An 11166-nucleotide genomic window follows, 5' to 3' on the forward strand; every position below is an offset into this window, starting at 1 on the left:
GAGATGTCTGATGTCCTTTTGACAGTGGAATAAAAGGTAATAAATGACAGCTTTGGCCAGTAGTCATTCTGAATTTCTTGATATATTAGATCAAGAGTAGGCAACCTCGGCTCTTTTATGACTCATGGACTTCAACTCCCAGAATTCCTGAGTCAGCTATGCTGACTCAGGAATTCTGGGAGTTGAAGTCCATGAGTCATAAAAGAGCCAAGGTTGCCTACCCCTGTATTAGATTATCCAGCTAGGGACATCTTAGCTTTTTTTTTTTTTTAGCAAAGATGGCTGCTTTCAGGTGAGGTGAAGGAAAACCAGAAAGTTTGAGGGACTTGAAGCTTTCTACCTAAGATCCAAAATCTTGTAGACATCAGGTACAACTGTGCAAATCTGTAATGGGGAGAGTTTTAAACAATGACATTACATCTTTATATTTAAAAAGGACTTTATTGGGAAAGGGGGAAGTACAAGAAAGCAACAAATCAGGTAACAATTCCAAACAAAACTAGCAAAGTGTAACTATAATAGTTTTACTTGGTTACTGCCTGTGGAGTTAACTAGGCTTGAAACAGTAACATTGTTGAGTAGTGTTCTCACAACTTAGAATGAAAAAATAAATCCAGTATCCCAGTAATGAGTGAGCCTTAAAATAACTGGGGCTCAAATAATGTTGGAAGGAAGGAAGGAAGGAAGGAAGGAAGGAGGGAGGGAGGGAGGGAGGGAGGGAGGGAGGGAGGGAGAGAAGGAGTGTATACACTCCATTTCTGCATCATTACAGATTTCAAAATAAGATAGCACCGACCATGTTCCCATGCCTATGTCAGATTTTTGACTTTCAAAAATTGGCAGCTATTGTATAAGTAACCACCTATATGACACCATCAGGACTTGATTTCTATATTGCTTTAAGAGCCAAAGATCTAACAACTTTGGTCTGGTCTGAACATCTCTAGTGTTATCTTGAATCTTGAAGACATGGTTCAGAAATCAAGGCCACCAAAGAAAGGGACCCAACTTTCCATTTCTGAGAATGAGGAAGAAGTAATTGGTAAGGAAGCAGCTTGTGAAGCCTCCAATGGCCACAAGGTTGTCTAGGTGTCATTTTGGTCCTTCCTTTGGAACTGATTGCTGCAGATGTATTCTTGTGCATATGTGTGTGTTCATGAGTTCATTAGAAAATACATTAAACATTATATGATGACTCTGGACACTCAAATATTAAATATGTAGTTTGTGGGGGGTCCCTTTATGCTATGACCCATTTACACTTTGAATAAGCAAGTCAGATGAAAATATATCAGGGACTTTTTCTTTCTTTTTTATTTTAATGCTCTCATTAGGTTGAAGGAGTGCACATCAGAAGGGCTAATTGTCAGAATCTTTAATTGTTCCCCTATGACCTCGGCTTCCCTTGTGTGATAGTGGCACACCATTGGGGCTAATGGAGAGAAAATTTGACTGTCACTCTGGCTAATGGAACACTTTCCTCCCATTTTCTCCTTAGGGTGGCTGTAGGAGTGCAACCTTATAATTGTCGCTCTTACAGTAATTGGAGGTAGTAGGAGTACGAGTAATTCCATTGTCTTTGCTGCAAGGGGGTAGGTTTATTTATGACCTATTTGAAGATTCCTAGCCTACTGCAGAAATACGCTGAATGTTGCATTAGTTTTGCTTTCTGGTTGAGTAAGGGCAACCCAAAAGCTATTATTAACTTTTCTGGTGGGGGGAAAAACCCACTAGAAACATAAGTCTGGAGCAAATATTAGGGCTGCTAAGCCAAAGAAGGATAGTATTTAGAGTGCCTGTGATGGAAAAAAAATCACTATATCTTTGTTTCAGGTTCTGTATTATAATTAGTGCTTTTAGAGGACAAGTTTATTTTCTTAAAACAAACAGAAAAACTGAAATTGTGCATTTCTTAAAAAAAACCCTCCTAATTTGCTACAATTGTTGATCTTAGTGCCATTTATGGGCTTCTTCCTCAGAATAAGAAAAAAGTAAAGGAGTTCCTGTGGATTTTATTCTGCTAGTCATAGCCAACTTTAGAGGGCCGTGCTCATCTCCATTTCTAGGCCATTGAGTCAGTGCTGTCTAAAGACATTCCCATAGTTATGTGGCCAGCATAACATCATGCCATTGTGCAGAGCACACAGAGAAACATGGAGTGCTGTTACCTTCTTACCAAAGTGGTGCCTATTTATCTACTTGCATCTACAGTCTTTTGAATTGCTAGGTTGGCAGAAGCTGAGGCAAGTGACAGGAGCTCACTCCATCATGGGGTAGGGCTTGAACCACAGGAGTATAGACCTTCTCCATTGTCTTTTAAGCCATTGAGTCACCATACCTCTCATTGTTCCTCACAACATTTTCCGTATAATTCAGACTTAGCCAAGGCAAAATGGGATTGTGATGTCATAGCTAATGAGATCTGGTTCTCTGACACTATCAGAGGGGAGAGGGGTGGGAGATAGGGGTTGTCTGGCTTTGGGGGGCGGCCAATCAACCATAGTTCAGGCCAGACTTGGGTCTGACCGCGCGGGGGGAGAACGAGGGGTCGTTGTCTCCGGAGCTCATGAGCGGGTCGTGGGATTACCAATTCCCACGACGGGGAATGGCAGCAGGCGGATAGACAGGGGGCCATATCGTTACCGGGAGCGCCGTCTCCGCTATTTGCAAGCGGTGGGGCACTCCGACCCTCTGCTTCTTTCCCGAGGTTCCGGGAGCGAGGATGTGCAGCCTCCTGAGCTCCGGCTGGTGTACCTGAATGCCAGGTCCGTGGTTAACAAAGCTCCCCTTGTTAGGGATTTAGTTGAGGGTGAGCATGCGGACCTGGCTTGCATCACGGAGACTTGGTTGGGCCCAGAGGGTGGGGTCCCTTTGGTTGACCTTTGCCCACCAGGCTTCCGGGTGCTGCACCAGCCTCGAGCTCAGGGTAGGGGTGGGGGTGTGGCGGTGATCGTTAGGGAGACCTTATGTCCGCGGGAGACCATCGTTCCTCAGATAGTCGGGTGTGAGTCTCTCTTTATGAGATTTGGCTCTGGGGCGCAGTTGGGCTTGCTGCTCGTGTACATTTCGCCTAGTCGCGTAGCGGCAGCCCTGCCCGAGCTGCTCGATATCCTCTCGGGGTTGGTGGTTGAGTTCCCCAAACTTATAGTTTTGGGAGACGTCAACCTACCATCCCTGGGAGGTTCATCTGAGCTAGCTCGGGAGTTCATGGCTTCCATGACGGCCATGGACCTGACGCAGGTAATTTCTGAGCCAACTCATGAGGGAGGCCACACCCTTGACCTGATTTTCTTATCTGGACGGTGGTTGGATGATCTTGGTGGGGGCTTTCCATTTATTATGCCCCTGTCATGGACCGATCATCACCTCCTGCGGCTGGTCTTCCATTTTGCCACCCCCCGCCGTGGGGGTATGGTGCCAACTAGATGGTACCGTCCCAGACGCCTAATGGATCCTGATAGATTCCAAGCGGCGCTGGGGTCCCCACCTGCCTCCATTGCTCACAGCTCGGCGGATGCCTTAGTGGAAGCCTGGGAAAGGGCGGCCACTGAGGTACTCGACCGGGTTGTACCCTTGCGGCCCCTGACCCGGCGCAGATCCCAGCGAGCTCCATGGTTCTCCGCGGAGCTCCGGGAGATGAAGCGTCGGAAACGGGGCCTAGAGAGCTGCTGGAGGTCCAGCCGATCTGAACCCGACCGATTGCGGTTAAGAACCTACATTAGGTCTTATCTCGCTGCGATGAGGGAGGCGAGGTGTAATTACTTCTCCACCCTCATCGCGTCCGCAGATAATCGCCCGGCCGCCTTGTTTAGGGTGACTCGCTCCCTTCTTAATCAGGAGGTGAGGGAGGATCCCTTGCAGGGTCGTGCCGAGGAGTTTAGTCAACATCTGTCGGATAAAATCGCTCGGATTCGGACCGGTTTGGACTCCAGCTGGGCAGAGTCTGGCGATCAGGACACGGGCGGTCTTGTCAATGTTATCTGGGAGGATTGATTCTGTGACCCCTGATGAAGTGGACAGGATTATGGGGAAGCTGAGTTCCACCACATGTTTATTGGATCCGTGCCCTTCTTGGCTGGTTTATGCAGCTAAGGAGAGGACACGAGGCTGGCTCCAGGCGGTTATATCTGCTTCTTTGAGCGAGGGTTATTTCCCCACCATCTTGAAGGAGGCGGTGGTGAGACCTCTCCTCAAGAAGCCTGCCTTGGACCCAGCTGTATTGAACAACTTTCGTCCAGTCTCCAACCTTCGCTTTCTTGCGAAGGTTGTTGAGAGTGTGGTGGCGCATCAGCTCCCTCTGGTCCTGGATGAAGCGGATTATCTGGACCCTTACCAATCGGGTTTCAGGCCCGGGCACAGCACGGAGACGGCATTGGTCGCACTGGTGAATGATCTCTGGAGGGCTCAGGATAGGGGATATTCCTCTGTCCTAGTCCTATTAGACCTCTCGGCGGCTTTCGATACCATCGACCATGGTATCCTGCTGCAGCGTCTCAGGGGATTGGGAGTGGGAGGCACGGTTTTTCAGTGGTTCTCCTCCTATCTCCTGGGACGCTCGCAGTCGGTGTTGGCAGGGGGGCAGAGGTCGACCCCTAGGACTCTCGCTTGTGGAGTTCCTCAGGGGTCGGTCCTCTCGCCTCTCCTGTTCAACATCTATATGAAACCGCTGGGTGAGATCATTCGTGGTTTTGGAGTTGGGTATCATCAATATGCTGATGATACCCAACTTTTTATTTCGACCCCAAACCACCCCAGTGATGCCCTCGCTGTGATGTCCCGTTGCCTGGAGGCGGTTCGGGTCTGGATGGGGAGGAACAGACTTCAACTCAACCCTGACAAGACTGAGTGGCTGTACATTCCGGCTTCCCGGGACACCTGGGATGTTCCATCTCTTTCTATGGGGGGTGAGCTTTTACCCCCTGTGGATAGGGCTCGCAACTTGGGAGTCCTCCTAGATTCACGACTCACTTTGGAGGATCACATAGTGGCCGTGACTAGGGGGGCTTTTGCCCAGGTTCGCCTGGTGCGCCAGTTGCGGCCCTATCTGGACCGGGAGGCCTTATGTACGGTCACTCATGCGCTCGTGACCTCTCGCCTAGACTACTGTAATGCTCTCTACATGGGACTTCCCTTGAAGACTACTCGGAGGCTCCAACTGGTACAGAATGCGGCCGCGAGAGTTGTCTTGGGAGTTTCCTGGTACTCCCATGTTACACCTTTGCTCCGTGAGCTGCATTAGTTACCAGTTGTCTTCCGGGTAAGGTTCAAGGTTTTGGTTATGATCTTTAAGTCCCTACATGGCATGGGTCTGCCACCTGCTGCCGGCGTTGACTCCCCTCCGCCCTGTGCGCGCCCACAGAGAGGGCCTCCTCAGGGTGCCTCCTGTCAAGGAATGTCGACTGGTGGCCCCCAGGGGGAGGGCCTTCTCTGTGGGTGCTCCGGCGTTATGGAACCAACTGCCGGTTGAGCTCCGGATGGCATCAGACCTCCAATCCTTCCGTCGCGGGTTGAAGACCCATTTATTTGAACTAGCGGGTCTCGCCTGATGGGGGTACATGGGTTTTTTTATAGGCTTGTTTTATTATTCTTGTTTTAACTTGGGCATTGATTTAATTGTCTTTTAATGTTTGTATTGTTATTTATATTTATGCCCTGTGAACCGCCCTGAGTCCCTTTGGGAGAAGGGCGGTATAAAAAGTTCAATAATAATAATAATAATAATAATAATCATTAAGCACAAAGTTAAATAAAAATGAGAGATCTATCAGTACTTTGACAAGCAGGATATTTTCAAAGCTTTTGAAAATATTTGGGATTTTTTTTGGCCTTGTGACTTTTAACATATTGCAGATGAATTGCTTATGGCCTTTGAAAAAAAAAGACAAATACACTACAACCAATAGAAAATAGAAATCTTGCACTCTTGTAATCCAAGATACTTGATTTTGTTTTAAAAAGGAAACAAATATGAAAATATTAGCTTATCCCTTAGAACCAAAGGCACATAACATATAATTGAAGATTCCCCAACTAAGATTTGGCAGTAAATCACAGCTACTACTGTCTTTACCTGGTTTATCTCAACATCTAGTACCATACTTTATCCTATAGGAATCTTAGGGAAGCTCATTGAAATTCAGAAATACTTTCAGTCTAAAGAAAACATGGCTAGGTCTGAAGATTACACTAAAGATAAGACAGAACAGTTCAGAGAACAGCAGTGATAAAAAATTAGAGGATTAAAAATTAGGTTTAGTTGGGTGTTTGAACATAGGACATAGAACAGAGGTATGGAAGCTGTAGCTTCCATACCTGTACTGTACTGTAGCCCTTTTATGATCTGTGAACTTCAACTCCCAGAATTCCTGAGCCAGCAAGCTCACAGATCATAAAAGGGCCATAGTTCCCCATCCTTGATGTAGATGAGGACCCAGATTGTTGGGGGCAATTAAGCTGACTTTGTAATAATGCCGCTTGGGGGGGGGGAAGAAAGCCCTAATAAGCAGGCATATACATAGAATGAAGGCTACTGCTAAGCTTGTAAGCTGCCCTGAGTCTTCGGAGAAGGGCGGGATATAAATGGAATTAAAATAATAATAAAAATAATAAAAATAGGGTTGGAAGGGACTTTCGAGGTCTTTTAAACAAACCCCCTGTCCATGGCAGGAGATCCTGTACCATTCCAGATTTTCTTTGGGTTTGATGGGATGGATACATGTGATCATAGAAAGAATAACAGAATAATAGGACAGAAAAATGAGTTAAATGAAGTTAATAATAGAGTTAAATGAAGTTAAATGGACAGAACAGAATAATAGAGTTGAACGAAGGAACTGAGTACAATATGTTTGGTTGTGAGAAAGTGTAATATTTGGACCTGATCACATTTTCTTAAGGTTAGATCTAACAAGGCACATGAAGAACTGCTTGTGTGGATGTGTTCTTTTATTTGAAATGACTTAATATTTTTCTCTTCTCAAACTGTAGATTTGCAGAAGCAGCTAGAAACACACCCTTATTTGCAAAACACATCTACTAGTGTTTTGTTGTGTTCTCTCTGTTAGTTCCATCACAAATGTTTTTCTATTATACTTGTGTGAGGGCCCAACTAGAACTAATCTAGACACTAAGTAAATTAACATACTGTATAACCCATGCACAATAATATATGTTGTACTTAATGATGTTCTTATCTCTTCATACTGTTTATTTATACACTATTTCCTTAAGCATTCAGGAAGTGTTTATTGTAATTTACCATACAGTTAAATTAATAGCATTGTTCTCATCGAACTAGTATTTCTAGCATTAGTATCTCAGGATTTTAAAAAGATTATTGAAACTTTCAGCTTTTGGTCTTGTAACACCATTTCTTAGGTTTCCTGCTAAGTGCTGGGTGAAGGTAATGGATGTTCATAAGGGTAAATGCGTATCTAAGTAAGTCTGCTTTAGAAACATCTTTCCTATATGAAATGTACTATCTCTGATCCCCGAAAGAACTAGCAGATTCTCCATGTTTGAAGTAGAAAAGGCTGCTGTGTGCTGATTTATTGGTGACTATATTAGGAAATATTCTAATTCCTGGAGCAATTGATCAACCTTAAGCAGCATTCAAAAGACACATGAAAACAGTTCAAGTAAAATCCCAATACATTACATAGAATGTATGAATCCTTGTTCAGTGCAGGAATCCACTAAGTCATCTCTAGAAGCATGGCCACCTTTGGCCCTGTGGAATTGAATAACTTCTTCATAGTCAACTTAGTATATCAGTGAAAGGACAGCAGAAGAATTGTTTATGACATACTGGATTTCTACGGGCAAAGATTTAAAAATGAGAGATGGACAAACACTGTATTTTGTGGAAGATCTGTCTTGGAAGCTGCAGAGACCCAGTTACAGATTGGACAACCCAGAACCTTAATTAATTGAATTATTCAAACTTTCTGGCTCAGGCATGGGATCTGTCACAGACTGTGGCTATTAGCCCCTTATGCACACATTTCAACCTGACATTTTATTTGTTTGTTTTATCGTGCCTTCATTACTGTTATAAATAACCCAAGTGTCATGGTTCCGATAGAACCATGGCAAACATACCTAATACTCCTCGCTCTGCTTATTTTCCCCAGAATAAAAACCCTGTGAGGTGAGTTGGGCTGAGAGACAGTGACTGGCCCAAAGTCACACAGCCTGCTTCCATGCCTAAGGTGGGACTAGAATTCAATCTCCTGGTTTCTAATCAGATGCCTTAACTACTAGACCAAATTGGCTGTCAATAATAATAATAATAATAATAATAATAATAATAATAATAATAATAATAATAATAATAAGAAGAAGAAGAAGAAGAAGAAGAAGAAGAAGAAGAAGAAGAAGAAGAAGAAGAAGAAGTTGGAAGGGACCTTGGAGGTCATCTAGTCCAACCCCCTGCTAAGGCAGGAAACCCTATACCATTTCAGACAAATGGCTGTCCAGTCTCTTCTTAAAACCTTCCAGGGTTGGAGCATTCACCACTTCTGGAGGCAGGTTGTTCCACTGGTTAATTGTTCTAACTGTCAGGAAGTTTCTCCTTAGTTCTAGGTTGCTTCTCTCCTTGACTAGTTTCCATCCGTTGCTTCTTGTCCTGCTTTCAGGTGCTTTGGAGAATAGCTTGGCTCCCTCTTCTTTGTGGCAGCCCTAATGCCTAATGTCCTAATGCCTTTGAGTCATTGTTGACTCTTGGAAACTCAAATGTCTTTCCTAAAACAGTTGCAAGAGTTTGCCGTGGGATGAGATGGGGAGAAAGAGGAAGGGCAGCTAAATCACCCTTGGGCTCCTCTCTTGCCCTTTTTTTAAAAAAAAAATAAATTAGCAAGCTACAGCAACTGACAGAGCTAGTTTCTTCTGGTAACTCATGGAGTAATTTCTGAGCTGGTGAGCACTACAGGGTAAATCTGTCTTCTACTTTTAACCCTGTTAAGAGATAAGAAATGATTATTCTCCTAATTGCTATACCGTTACTTTATTGGTTAAATTAACATTCAATTGCAGGGGGTTTACTGTGCAATATACAATATTATTTTGCCTACTGTGCACTCAGTGTTGCCTTGTCACAGCAACAGCATGCCAGCAGGAGAAATCCTTTTAACAAATAGGTAAATATAAGCCTTGATGGGAAAAAATAAGGGGAAAAGAAGGGTAATTATTTCAGCTATGTTAGTGGGTGAAGGGGGAAAAAGGGGACTAAAAATAAATCCAAAATGCTGAAAATGATTAATCGGTTGGCAGAGGCTGTTAATTCAAGCAATGTCACAGATATTAGAGCAGCCTTTCCCGACCTGGTTCTGAATGCAGAGGTCCTATTTAGCCTTTCCTGGAAAGGGCAGCAGATGAAAGATTCTTCCTCATCCACATCTGGCTTCTCCAGATGTGTTGGACTGCAACTCTTAGAATTCTTACTAGGAGTAATAGTATCACAGGACAGAGCCATGCCTTTTCATTTCTAATTTAGAATATCCTTATTATAGATTTATTTGTTTGATTTGTAGCCTACTTTTCTGCCCAGTTGAATACTTGAGGATACTAACAATAATTAAAATGGAGAATGCAAATCAGATGGGGAAAATAAAAACTAATGCAAAAATGATCATTTAGATTGTTCTATCTTCTGACTTAAATAGACTTACACAAATGGTAAATCTGTGCAAGGAGTGTATCAGTTTAGGTTGCCGAGGGACTCGTATGCTGCTATGTGCAAGCAATTTCCCCACACACAATTAGTACATTGAGGAACAGGATTCTATTTGTTATGCCATTTTTTTTCCTGGGAAAGCCAGTGTGGGGTGATGGTTAAAGTGCTGCAGTTGGGGCAAGGACACCCAGCTTGAGGTTCTCTCTTAGGAAAGGCAGCCATTTGTGTAACTGTGGGCAAGTCATTCTATCTCTGCAACGCAAATGGATCTGCAATAAACAGGAGAAATATTTTTAAAATATGCATTATTTTCTCTGTGCAAGAACCTTCGTTTTGTTTTATATGGTAAAGAATAGAATCATGTACCTCTCCACCTCCTATTTAAAGTACTGTGATCCACACTCAGATTTTGGAAAAACTCAAGATGCATGGGCTTTTTACTCAGTTGAGGAACCACTGCTAGGATTCACAACACAAAGACTGTTAGGATCAGGATTAAAAAAAATGGGCAGGATCAAGACATTAGAGAGACACTTTGGTTTAGTGATTAATGACATTGGACTAGACACCAGGAGATTCTAAATTCTAGTCCCACCTTAGGCAAGAAGCCATCTGGGTGATCATGGGTCAGTCACAACCTTCAGTCTTGGGAAAGAGGAGGCAGTGGAAAACCACTTCCAAAAGTGTTGCCAAGAAAACAGAATGAGGCAGTCACCAGGAGTCAAAACGGACTTGAAGGCCCATACATGAATGCACACACAAACCTGCATTAAGTTAAATACAATAAAAATGAACTGTGTTCTTATGTGCCCACACATACCCTCTCTGTGTGTATTTAATGGTTTGTCTGTTTTTGGGAGTGACTCAGAGCCTGTTTGGAAACTATGCCCCAAGGCCCAATCTAACAATATATTGAGCAGAGAATGCTCATTCAATTTCTTACCATGTCATTTGGCCGTATTTTTTTTTAAAGCAACAGCTAGTTTATTCTCCATTACCAGTATCAAAATGTGTTTTATAAACCTGAGTAAAGACTGAATTATTGGCATCAGCTCCGTTACTCTTAGCCTGAGAACATAAGGATGCATTTCATGGTGGTTTGGTCAGAATAGATGGCTTTTCCCCCTCCAAGAATGCTGTCTTTGTTAAGGCTAAACTTCAGTTTTTGCCCCCTTCCAACCTCTAACTCCCAGCAATGAGTAACTTCAAACTAGTGGTGAAAGGATTTTTCAACAGTGTATTGCTTGTTCCAATTTGCTTTTTAGGGCCAGTGATCAGGACCATGAAAGGAGCCTGTAAAAGGATCTAGTTCTATTAATTTGACTTGGTCATTCCTCTTGTTTAAGTCCTATTTAGTTTCCCTGGTAGTCCCAACGGATGAGCTAATTGAACCCAAAGTGCCACGTGCAGGTCTAGTGTTTCATGTCTACTTTGAGCTGTGCTTTGCTACAGCACCTGCGGAAGAGGTGAGGAACTGTGGCAAGGGGGGATTT

This window comes from Vipera ursinii (genome assembly GCF_947247035.1).
Source record: "Vipera ursinii genome assembly, chromosome: 1".
NCBI lineage: Eukaryota > Metazoa > Chordata > Lepidosauria > Squamata > Viperidae > Vipera > Vipera ursinii.